This window comes from Thermobia domestica, chromosome 18 (assembly GCF_964235325.1).
Source record: "Thermobia domestica chromosome 18, izTheDome1.hap1.1, whole genome shotgun sequence".
Lineage (NCBI taxonomy): Eukaryota > Metazoa > Arthropoda > Insecta > Zygentoma > Lepismatidae > Thermobia > Thermobia domestica.
This window is the reverse complement of record NC_137471.1, coordinates 53,700,885-53,714,111: the sequence shown is the minus strand read 5'-3', so window position 1 is coordinate 53,714,111 and position 13,227 is coordinate 53,700,885. Positions and strand designations below refer to the sequence as shown.

The 13,227-nt window shown below is 37.5% G+C and overlaps 1 protein-coding gene across 1 annotated transcript in view; it reads right to left on the bottom strand.

The window, feature by feature from the left end:
- Positions 1–12,480, bottom strand: part of Dhrs4 (Dehydrogenase/reductase 4) — a 42,927-nt gene extending 30,447 nt beyond the window's left edge. Inside the window, exon 1 of the mRNA XM_081745088.1 lies at positions 12,313–12,480. The gene's annotated coding sequence lies outside the window, so the exon portion shown is untranslated. The remainder of the gene's footprint in view (positions 1–12,312) is intronic.
- Positions 12,481–13,227: the final 747 nt, after the last annotated feature.

The following is a 13,227-nucleotide window of genomic DNA, read 5'->3' as shown; positions in this document are numbered from 1 at the left end:
TTATGTGGTGTGACGAAGTGTCAGGTAACGGTTTCTAACACCTACAGTACAATTTACTTCAACTATTGGTTTGTTGACTTCTGTCATGGATGATGAACAATGAAAATTTGGTAATGGTTGATACTGTAAACCAATTGGATATGAGATTGACAGACAGAAATCTAAATGTATTCTCTTGAAGTTTTTTTTTTCCCCACGATGTCATGTTACTATAATAAATATACTGGCACCTTACGTTAATTGTAATAGTGTGGTTAACTGCCACACCAGTTGAGTTGAAGCATTGTTAATAAATCTTATCTGAAAATGATTTTTTTTTAACGCACTTAATATAACTAAGGTAAAATATTCATATATACATACATATTTAAGTTGAGCTTTATTAAAGGAGTTGAGTGGAGCTATTACTCTCTCTTCTAATCTGCATCCACCGGAGGTAAGTTTCTGGTTCTTCATTCCTTTTGTTTCCGTTTTCGTTTATTTATTTTTCCGTTGCGCGATATTTTCCCTTCTCGATTCCTTTCGAGGTTGCTAGGACTTCGAATCAGGGATCAAGAAGGTGAGTTCAAGGGAGGAGGTCGTTACGTATTGGCAATAATTAAACTTCCCTTGAACTAGGCTTTTAGATTGTAGCAGTGGTTACAATTTTTGGCGAACCAGCCAAGGATTTTTCTGACGGTAGGATTGTGGATGGAAGGAGAGTAAAAAAAAAAAAAAAAAAAAAAAAACAGAGAGAGAGGAGAAAGAATATGATAGTGAGGCAGACTGTTCGGTGATGTGCACTGGTAGGGTTACTGGTGTTGGTTTCTCCCAAGGGAAGTATTCTATTGTATTGATATATATACATATATATATATTGTGTGATATATTTTGTGATAGTGTTGTTGTGTACTTGTTAATATGTCAACGTCTGAGCGAATTTCAGTTGGGGGCAGTGTTGCTAGCTCCGATTCTGATAGAGAATACGCGTGCTGTAATCAAAGTAATAAGTCTGTAATATCAGAAACTGCTGAACGAGAAGATTCAGTCATGTGTGAAAAGTGTACCCGATGGTATCACTTCCGTTGTGTCGGGATAAAAGAATCCGATAGCATGTTTGAATTAGTAAGTCGGGATTCGTATCAATGGATTTGTCAGAGTTGCCAACCCTCAAATGGAAATGGGAAAATCGAATAATCTTTCGAAAATGGTGGCTTGGTTAAGTCCAACCAAAATGAACAAGATGTTCTAAAATTTCCTGTAGTTACTTCGTCCCCTATTGGCGGATCAGAGAGTTCGATGGAAACGCGTTTGTTTGCATTTTTACAAAATATGAATGAAAAACTAGACAACCAACGCGAAGAGTCACAAAAGCAGAACGACAAACTGGACAGACAAAACGAAAAGCTTAATGAAAAGTTTGATAGGCAGCATGATGAAATTTTGATCTTAGCTGAGAAAATTAACGAAGTCAAATTAGAAGCACACAAAGAAATAGTCGAGGAATCGAACAAACTACGCGAACAAATAAATGTGATAACTGGATCCCAGTTAGAACAAGAGGCTCGACTGCAAATTGTCGAGAGTGACCTCTTGAAAGTAAATCAGAAAGCGGAAGAATTGCAGGGTGAATTGCGAAATTTGCCTGAATTAGTTGATACTAATAGCAAGGAGATAACTTCAATTAAAGAAGGCTATGAAACTACTGCCACTATTCTCGAATCGGTTTGTGATGAACAGAGAAGCTTAACTAAAAGAGTCTCTGTTTTGCAACAGAAACTCGAGCTTCGTTATGAGCAGCTTCAGAAAGAAATTAAGGAAGCTAGAGCGAAGTTTCCGGTTTCGAAAGAAATAAATATTGAGACTGAAGGGGGAGACGATAGTGTTGCTCCTAAGAGAGTTTGTTTCATAGATGTCAGAAAAGATAGGACGTCTGCTGAAAAGAGTAAGTATGAGTATAATGATCAGCCGACTTCACATTCGGATGGAATGTTATTTAATGGTGCTACTACAGCAACTAATACTTCTTGGTTTTCTAAACCTATCCCTAGTGTTCCGCCGATGAAGTCCCCGTTTAATTTAGATACTTTTCCAAGTATTGGTGGAAATACTGTGCCTACCTTTGGCAATAGTAGTTCTCCGGTCTATACTATGTCTAATTGGAATTCGAGTCACTCGACTCCGAAATACTCATCATTCAGTCAACCCAGTTGGGGTAGTTCCATTAGTAATCCAATTAACCCTTGGAGTCAGTGTTCTACACCTTTCTATAATGTGTCCAACTTAAGTCCTTTTGACAATGGTCCTATATGGTCTAGGATTCCTAGTCAGCAATATAATTATGAATCTAAACAGATCTCACTAAAAGATCTTACTTATTTTCCTACTTTTGGTGGAGAAATTCGTCCTGGTGCATCCAGAGCTTTCCTCAGAAATTTCAAACGTTGTATAGATCGATATTCAGTGTCGGATTTTGAAAAGATTAGAGCTTTTCAAAGTTGCTTGCGAGATGGAGCTGAAGTCTGGATTCAGTCTGTCCTACATGAAATCCGTTCATTTGATGATTGTATCCGGTTATTCAAAAGTCAATATTGTAATGAGAAAACCGAGCTGATGCAGAAAAGATATCTCCAATCTTTAAAATATGATAAAAATAAATATTCTTCGTTGCTGGAATTTTCTTGGTTCTTGGTTGAAATGTACTATAACATTACCGAAAATCCTAACTTTCAGGAACTTTCAGGATTAATTTTGGGAAGCTTACCTTACGATGATGTAAGATTATTATCTGTTAATCCAAGTCAGAACTTAGTCGATCTGATGATTCAGATTGGGAACTTGTCTTCGATTACCGGTCCGCGTACCGAGTTCGAACCTCCTTCTAGGAAGAGATCATTTATTAAACAGGCGAAGGTTATCAAAACTAATCAAAACTTTAATCAGAATAAAACGGTTGATAGCAGTTGTCAAACCGAAAAGAGGAACCCGGAGTATTCTCAGAACTTTAATAATTATAATCAGAACTCGTTTCGAGGTAATAATCGAAATCGACGATTTAGAGGAAGAGGAAATCGATATCGAAATAATGGAAATCGATACTATAACAATAACAATAGTTATAATAATGACCGAGAAGAAGAAAATGATGGATCTAGACAGATGTCTAGCAGTAACAGTGAAGGGTCTCCGAATTCGAGAGAACAGGTAAACAGTTCGGAAAACATGACCCGCAGCTGCCAATGAGAAAGGGGCAGGCAAGCTGCGAAGGACAAGACCCCTTTCGAAGTATTTGTACAGTGACCTCGTCAAACTCTTCTGAGACTACAAATCCGTTTCTAGAATTTCATGTTAATTTTGTAGTTGAAGACGATTATGTCTGTTCCTCGTCTGAGTACTATTTTTCCCCTTCACCCATGATAAAAGGGAACATTGCTGGCATAGATCTGCGGTGTACGGTGGATAGCGGCGCTGAGCTGAATTTAATGGATTGGGAAGTGTGGAAACGTCTAAAATTAACTTTCCCAGCAGCCAAGCTACATCCGTATACTAGACTCACTTTAGGAGCTTTTGCAGGAAAGGAAAAATTCCAAGTACAGGGATTACAAACTTTCAATTTAAATTTTCAAGGTCACCTTTTTGAAACTCCTATATTTGTAATGAAGTATTTACGAACTGATATCATCTTAGGATGTCCTTTCCTGGATAAATTCAATGGTATTATTGATCGAGGTAAAAATGAAGTTAGACTCCAAACTTCGTCTGGGACTCAGATTTCCTTACAGACCATAAGGCCTGAAGTCTTATTTGTTGGAATTTCTTCGAATCGTGTGGAAGTCTCTTCATCCACATGGCCAGTTAGAGCTATTGAACAGAAGAATAAAAACACTTCTCTAGTGACTTCAACCATTGAGGAACCTCAACAGTCAGTGAAGCAGCCTATGAAATTTCCGATGAATCCTGTTGAACATTATTCATCAGAGGATCCAGAGCCTAATGTTTCTGAGGTTGAAATTCAGGATTACATTAAGTCGAGAATCGACTTAGATGAAAATTCGAAACAACGTTTAGCCAGTATTCTTTTGAAGTACCGATATTTATTTTCGGAGTATCCTAGACGGGTGCGTGCACCACTCTATAAAATTCAATTAATAGATGAAAAACCGATAGTAGGACCGTACTATCCTGTTCCCCAAGCACTTCAACCTGCTTTTGAGAAAGAACTTCAAACCTGGATCAAGCTTGGGTTAGCTAGGGAACAACCTTCTCCGTATCGTAATCCGATACACTGCGTACGTAAAGCGTCAGGAGGAGTACGTCCAGTTTTGGACCTCCGAGCTCTAAATCAGAAGGTTTTGGCGCCGAAAATTCAGGTGGAACCCATAGGCGAAATTTTGAACCGCGTAACCAAAGCGAAGTATTTCAGTTCTTTCGACTGTTCTTCTGGATACTATGGAATAGGGTTGGATCCCACATTATATACATGTACTAGTTTTGTATATGCAGGTCATCAGTATGTAATGTGTGTATTACCGATGGGTATTAAGAGTGCACCTTCAATTTTCCAGAATATCATGTACTCTTTCTTTGATCAGACTACTAAATCTTTTGCCACGGTCTACCTAGACGACATTTTAATTTCTAGTTTTTCCCTCGAAGACCACTTCGAACATTTAGAAAAGGCCTTTGAAATTTTTGCTCGTGCCAATTTCTCATTAAATTTTCGAAAGTGTCAGTTCATCCAACCCGAAATACATTTTCTAGGACATATTATCAGTGGAAACAATATCAAGGTTGATCCTCGACATAATGAGCCCATTCGTTGTTTCCCGATTCCCAAAACTAAACGGCAATTGAGAGCATTTTCGGGTTTAGTAAATTGGAGAAGAAAATTCATAGCTAATTTCTCTGCTTTAACATCTCCTTTATATGATTTGTTGAAAAAGGATAGGAAGTTTGTGTTCACTCCTGATTTATTAGAGTTATTTTACAAACTAAGAGAACTGGTGAGTCAACCACCGGCTCTTAGCCAGCCTGACTTTTCACTTCCATTCCATATTTTCTCAGATGCCAGTGGAGAAAATTTAGGAGGATTTCTTGCGCAATATCTTGAAGGTGAATCGTCCCCAGTCATTATTGCTTATGCTAGTAGAAGGGTAAAGCCACATGAGCTGTCCTTGTCCATTTTCCAACTAGAAGTATTAGCTATTCTCTTTCTTTGCGACCATTTTTCGCAATATATTCTAGGTCGTCCGACGGTTGTACATTGCGATAACGCAGCAGCTACGCATGCGTTTACCATGAAAAGTTCAGATCCTAGGACTACTCGTATTCTTCTAAAACTCCAAAGATACGATCTACAATTCCAACATGTGTCATCAGAAGACAATTTCATTGCTGATATTCTTAGTAGATATCCTCCGGAACTTCCTGGAGATAGTACCCATCTCTCGGTTAACTTGTTGTCTAATCTTGACTTTTCCTTTCTTAATCGTGAGGAATTTCTTCAGGGTCAATCCGACGATCCATTTTGTCAGAAAGTTCGGGAATCTCTCGCTAATCCATCTGAAGTCTCTGACTTCGTAGAACATAAAGGTCTTCTATATCGTAAGAATGTTCGTACAAATCAATGGGTTCTCATTGTGCCACAATGTCTGGTGGATAACATTGTTGAAGCAGTCCATCTGTGAGGCCATTTTGGAGTGTACAAATGCTTGTCAGTATGTCGTAAACTTTTCTATTGGCGTAACCAGCGAAATTCTATAAAGAAATATGTGAAAGATTGCACTCGTTGTGCTGAGACTAAGTTCGCTAATCGGATCATTGCTAAGGAAGCATGTCAAATAGAATCTCAAGCTCCTCATGATAAGTTAGGAATAGATTTGGTAGGAAAGCTACCTTGTAGTAATGGATATTATTATCTTTTGTCAATTATTGACATTTATTCTAGATTTGTTGTCTACCTACCTCTTCGCACAGCACATGTTAAAGAAATTATTTCTGTCCTCAAGCAAAAATACTTCTATTCTTTTCCATACCCTCGGGTAATTATATCGGATAAAGGCTCACAATTTACCTCACGACTCTGGAATTCTTTTTGTCATCAACATAATATAAAGCATCTTCAAACGTCTAGTTATTCGCCAAATGCGAATGGAGTAACTGAAAGGTCCCATAAAGAAATTAATCGAATTCTTCGGTTGGAGTGTAATACTCAACAGACCAATTGGAGTAAGGTCATCAAAATGGATCAAGATCTTCTGAATCATTCCATTTGTAGTAGTACTGGGAAAACTCCTGCTGAGTTATTCCTCTCGTATTCGGCTACAGAAGCATTTAAGCGATCGTTCCCGTGGCCTCCTGAACTACAAAAAGAATCAGAAGCCCGGAAGCATATAGTAACTTCTATATGTAACCCTAAGAAAGAATGTCAGAAAATGAAGAGGACTGGAAGAGAAGTAAAATTAAAAGAAGGAGATTTAGTGATGGTTAAAACACACTATCTTTCTTCAGCTGTTAAGAAAGAAACTTCTAAGTATCTTAATTGTTTTATTGGACCCTTTTTGGTTCATAAACTTCTAAAGAATTGTGCAGTTTTGCATAACTTGTCTGGTGAGTCAGTAGGTACTCAAAACTTTCAAAACTTAAAGATATTTGATTGTTCTCCAGATAAGCGTAGGGAATTACTATCTAAACATCCTAATCAAGATTTAGTTTAAGCAAATATTGTTTGTAATTATATTTATATAGTCTTCATTTCTTAAGTGTCGAGTCATAAATTCAAAAGAAAAAAAAAGATTTTTTTTCTTTTCCAAGGCTCGGTGAGAACTGTAACATACCTTGTTTGTTACAGACAAGTTAATAGGCTCAATGTAAATTTCGAATTATATTACTCATATTATTATCGTAATTTTATAATAGGGTAATTTAAAGTATCCTTATGCTTATTATTCTTTCGCAAACATTGCGTTGAAATGCAGATTTTGTTGTGTTTAGACGTTGGTTCTCTTAGTAAACTGCTCTTGAGTTTGTTATCAATGTTCTTCTTCTTCTTCTATTGAGTCGCCCATAGTAGGAGAATATACAGGCATAGGAGCATTACGGAATGAGGCCAGTCTATAACGTTGATTTATAGTTCAAATTAAGGTTGTAGTGTTCTTTCTTACTATATATTTTGTTCATGAATGTCTATATTTTATGCAAATTATCTTTATTTTGTTTAATAAAGCTGTAATAAAAGTTTCACCAAAATTTCCAACAGCGAGAAGGAGAGAGAAGCGAGGCGGTGAAACGACTGTTTTTATATATACTGGGTACTAAAAACTACGCCGGACAGAACTTTTGTTTCGAGCTTCCTTTCTTTCGTGAAAAGAAATGTAATTTGTGATGTATTAGAAGCTATTTCGTCGTCCTATTCTATATCATAAGATTCTCTAAGGATCATAGTTGTCGACAGAGATATGGGTTTGTTCTAAATTGTGAACGAAAAGTGAGTAATTTGGATACGAAGGTGGAAGTTGATCATGCACATGGTGATTATCGTGTAAGCTGAACAATGGCGCAAAATTGATTACTTCTTCTTGTAGCAGCACTTCAGGTAACGTGACTAACTTTAAGTCTATCTACAATGACTATTCTGCATGGGAGCCTTGAAGTAAAGTGAACTTAACCTTGTTTTATTTGAAACTTCAGTAGTAAAACTCGAACTACTAAAGGTCAACGGATATATCTATATTTAGTTCGGTTAAATTATTCTGGGACACGAACATACTGAATGAAATTATTCTTTCTTCGTATTAGCTACAGTGGTTTATCAGAGTTAAAATAAAACATACAGTTGTTTATTAGAGTTGAGATAACGAAAGCACTGGTGTTCTTCAGAAGTACAAATTAATATTTGTGAGTACGAAAATGTATAGTTCACGAGTGTATCTTATACACGGCACAATGTCCGAGTAAAGAGTTCCTATGGGGGAAACCTTCTCCCAAAGGGGCCCAGCCCGTGCGCGGCCTCGAATAGTCTTAGCCAGCCCTCTCATTATGTAAGTCGTAAGTAGCGTAAATCTCTCTCTCTCTCTCTCTCTGTTGTGAAGTTCATTAAGTATTGGGTGAAATGTATTATAAGTGCACATGAATATTTTCTATTAGAGCTCCAGTTTGAGTAAATTTGAGTATAATAACATATATATTGATGGTATTTACCAGTGCTTCTTGCTATATGTGTCTAAAGTTCAAGTGATTTCATTGGTAAGGTTGCCATTTTACGAAGATTGTTTGAATAGCATCTATAGTTCTCCAAAGTTTGTCCACCTTCGGGTTATCATATGTTACAGTAATGAGTTGAACGTTGTTCCTCTGCTTAGATTACTGGTGCTACGTGCTGTTGAATTGCTGTTTGGCCAGTAACTGTCTGTCTATAAGAATATACGTATCTATCGTCCATTCGTCCAATGTTGTCTAGTTGATATATACACAAAGTCTCATCCAACTGTCCTCTACGAAGTGTGATATACTATCTTGTCCATTATCTAGCTACCGTCTACTGTCCGTACTATCCGTCCACCTTGTCCGCTCGTAAGGGAACACTATTACTAATCGTCCGAGTCTTTAGTTGCTGTGTCTGCCCAGTGGATGTTCGGCTGTACACTCTATTATTTGAGTTTCTACGGCATATTAAGTTATGCGAAATGTGTGAACAGGAGTTCTATTATGCTGAAGTGGTGATTAAGACGTCAGGTGTACTATATTTGACTTCGTATAAATTTTATGACATTATAATTGATAGTAAAATGCGCCCATGGTTGGAGCTGCCGAACGGGGATGTCAGTAAATATTACCTCCGTTCCTTTATTGATTGTGATTTCGGCACCTGAACTGAACCGGAAGCGGTAACACTTCTTTCAGCTGACGCTCGCGCAGGCGAGAATCACTCTGTTCTGTTATTATGTCGTACCTATGATGAGTGATATGAAGTCCTTAAATGTTATGTAACTTTGTGTGACGGCAATACAGTTGTTTCTCTTATGTGGTGTGACGAAGTGTCAGGTAACGGTTTCTAACACCTACAGTACAATTTACTTCAACTATTGGTTTGTTGACTTCTGTCATGGATGATGAACAATGAAAATTTGGTAATGGTTGATACTGTAAACCAATTGGATATGAGATTGACAGACAGAAATCTAAATGTATTCTCTTGAAGTTTTTTTTTCCCACGATGTCATGTTACTATAATAAATATACTGGCACCTTACGTTAATTGTAATAGTGTGGTTAACTGCCACACCAGTTGAGTTGAAGCATTGTTAATAAATCTTATCTGAAAATGATTTTTTTTTTCTAACGCACTTAATATAACTAAGGTAAAATATTCATATATACATACATATTTAAGTTGAGCTTTATTAAAGGAGTTGAGTGGAGCTATTACTCTCTCTTCTAATCTGCATCCACCGGAGGTAAGTTTCTGGTTCTTCATTCCTTTTGTTTCCGTTTTCGTTTATTTATTTTTCCGTTGCGCGATATTTTCCCTTCTCGATTCCTTTCGAGGTTGCTAGGACTTCGAATCAGGGATCAAGAAGGTGAGTTCAAGGGAGGAGGTCGTTACGTATTGGCAATAATTAAACTTCCCTTGAACTAGGCTTTTAGATTGTAGCAGTCGTTACAACGTCCACGATTATACGCTGTAGGTTAAATGAAATGCATGATTAATTAAAGTGAGTGATTATGAAACACGAAAAAAACAACTCACAGACAGGACTTTGTCTACCACAAACACATAATTCGAGATCGATCCAGGAAGCCTTGTACCAGATGCGAGCGCTCTACCATTAAGTCACCATGACCTCTCCCAAGATAAGCTGAAGACCTGGGTTCGATTCTGGGCCCAGTCATGCATATTTTCTCCTTTAACATACAAGATCTTCGTAAACTTGTGAGAAAGGTTAGGTATTGGAACCGAAATATGTAAGAAATTCGTTTTACGACGAAAATTTCTTCTAAAGGTTGAGAGTGGTTTGTGACCACCGCAGCAGGGAAACCAATGAAACACAATATTCCTGACGAAAGACTGGGTTCAGTTCGAAGATCTTGCTCCAAAAGCGGAACTTAATCAAAGGTGAGTTAACATAAACTGGTTACTTAAATTTGTTTTCGTTGTATCATTCATGTTCGTACCCTATATTTACTACTTCTTCAATGACACTTCATTCCATACCTTAACTTTTTTGTATACGACTTACATTCTGCGCCATTTTAGGTATTTTGATGTTTTACTAAATATAAAGATTAAAACCAAGCCTTAAAAATAACCTTACTAGTAAAAAAAAAGTTCTCCCACTTCCTTGGTTGTACTTAATCTGTCCTAGATCGGGTCGTCCAACGCAAATCTTTTAGAGGCATTACTTGAGCAGACGGTTCTACCAAATTTTGATACATTTCTTCCATTTTCAGGTTCGGTTAGAGCTTTGTGTTTCTACCAGAGCATGCACTAAATAAGAAACTCCATTAGCACTTGCAGATTGACTTTAGGAGGGCTCATTATAAATATGGTGTGGACGTACGTCATCAAAACCAGTGCATAAAACATTAACCAACTTGGGGGTATGTTTAGTACAAGGGGTCCAGAAGCACGTAAAAAACACAAAATTTACAGGAGAAACGAGTGATGCAAGTACTTAGACGTAACATAACGTAATCGAATCTAACCTAACCTACCATAAACTAACTTAAGCTAACCTGAACTAACCTAAACTAACGTAATATTAATAGAAATAAGCGAAATTCTATCATTTTTTCGAAAATTATGCGGGACTCCTACACTAATATAACACAAACTAAACTAACCTAACGTAACCTAAACTGGCCTAACCTAACTTAAACTAACCAACCCTACCCTAAACTAACCGAAAGTGAACAGAAATTACCAAAATTGTAACATTTTTTAGAGAAAAGAACTGGACCCCTTCTGCTAAACATAGGCCCCAACTTGTACTAGGTGGCCACTAAAAAAGCACGAATGCTATCTTGCTGAATCAGGACAGAAGCGCAGTTGGTGCCTAAGGGAAGCTAGGGGGTGCGTCCGTAGGGAGCAGGCGCGTTAGCGACGGGGATATACGAATATAGTGGAAGAGTAAAATCCATTTCAATATAATGTGTACTGACAGTAATTACTTACATTCACACTCTCATTCCTTCACGAAAAATGTTTCGCATCGTATTTTATCTATAAATTTTCTATTTGGTAGAACGGTCTGCTCAAGAGAACTCCCTTTTAGGGAACAATGGAAAGAAGGTTAGTGGAAGAATTATAATTTTTTAACAATTATTTCCAGTGGTATGCCTAAACTTGACCTGTACAGGTTGTTTCTTAGGAAGTAGCATGGAGTTAACTAGCAATTACTCTTTCGTTGGGGTTTTCTCACTAATGTGATAGGATTCTCTAGTATATTTTTCATTTTTAGGCTCAGTACATCTTAATATGATATAATCCGTTGCATACTGCAAAGGGGTAAAGAAGTAATTAGTGAGGATTTTATTTATTTATTACAAGTATTTCAACTGTAGCTTTTAATCTCCACATCTTAAGTAATCTGTACTTTTCTTATGAATTCTTGCTGGGTAAACGAATCCGTGAACAAGTGCGTTAGGTCCAGATTCGAATCACGCTGAAAGCGTTTGGAGTAAGAGTGCACTTTGAGCAGAACACGTGACTTTGTCACAAGATGTGGCATTGTTCCACACGGTAAAGTAGGGTCGGGTTACCTTAGGGTTACGGAAGTTTGAATCCATTTTATTAAAATTAATAGATTGTAATTTCTCGCATTACTATTTACTGTGAATCGGTTCCTATGACTGTTCTGCTCAAAGTGCACTTTTGCCGTAATTGGATTAGGATTGTAAATCGATATTTCAAAGTCTCGATATCGAAATGAAATCTTTCAGTTTTACGTCCCACGACTATGCCAGCTAGGCTAAAGGAAATGGTTAGGATGAGATATAAATGAAACAATGGAATGAAGAAAGTGAGAGGAAACGGGAGAACTCGAGAAAACCCACGCAGATGGTATTTGTTTACCACAAAGTTCATTTGGTGCGAGCTGGGATCGAACCAAGGACCCCATGCATCAGAGGTGAATGCTCTACCACTGAAGCACTGCGGCCCCATGGTGTTTGGGGTCCACCACAAAGTTCACTTGGTGCGAGTCGGTATCGAACGCACTATAGGTGAAAACTCTACCAGTGACCAACCACGGCCCTATTTCAGTGTCAAAATTTATCCTTTAAAAATAAAGTGAGTATACATCTTGCATAGTAATAATAAATAAATATACACACCTGAAACAAATTTCTCAACCAGTAAAACGTTTTGCTCCAAAAATTTATAATCAATAAGTAAAATTAAAACTAAGAACACGAACTTGGAACTCTTTACTCAGCGTTGACTTTAAGATATCACCTGTTTCCGGCCTGTTTCTGCAAATCACGCTTGATTATCAAATGTTTACTTACAACAGCTGTCAACAAACCGACAAATCAAAATCGAGAGAATCGATTCTTAACTTTGTAATCGAAATACTTATTCGATTATGATATGTCATGCCCCAACACAAGCAGTATTACCAATTCAAGTTTTTTCGAGGGGGAGAGCCTCATGCGATACGCAAATTCATTTTGAATTTCTGCTTTGCACCTGACGTCACGATAGGAGCAAGTGAGTACGTATTGATAAGAGCGCTTTTAAATACAAGCAGAAAGATTCGGTTTCGCAATTCGCGGCTTATTGAAATGTTGATTCTTTCCATTCATTGATTGCTGAATTTTAATTTATGCATGTTTCGATAAATCCCACCTTATGCTGAGTTGTTTTGAAGTATTATCAGCGTCATACTAAAGACCTAACTACTGCAGGAAACATATGTTAGTCGACCGCAGTGATGCCAATTCCTTCACAGCCGTTTTCCCTTCACAAGCTTCAGAATTTCCCTTTCCTGGACAAAATTCCCCTTCATACAAACCGTTCAAGTACTGCATTTAGTAAACGTATTTTTAATCGTTTTCCTTTCCACTTCCTCTCCCCAATCTTATAACCACATACAAGCAGATACCTGACAGCCTTCCTTTGAACTTACGCATAATTTGAACTTGATTTGTTGTTTAGGCATCTAAGGCGTCGCGATAGAGGAGGGGAAAGGATATAGAAAGGTGTAGGCCAGGACCTATGTTAAAGGTGCAATCTCTGCATTTGCTTGG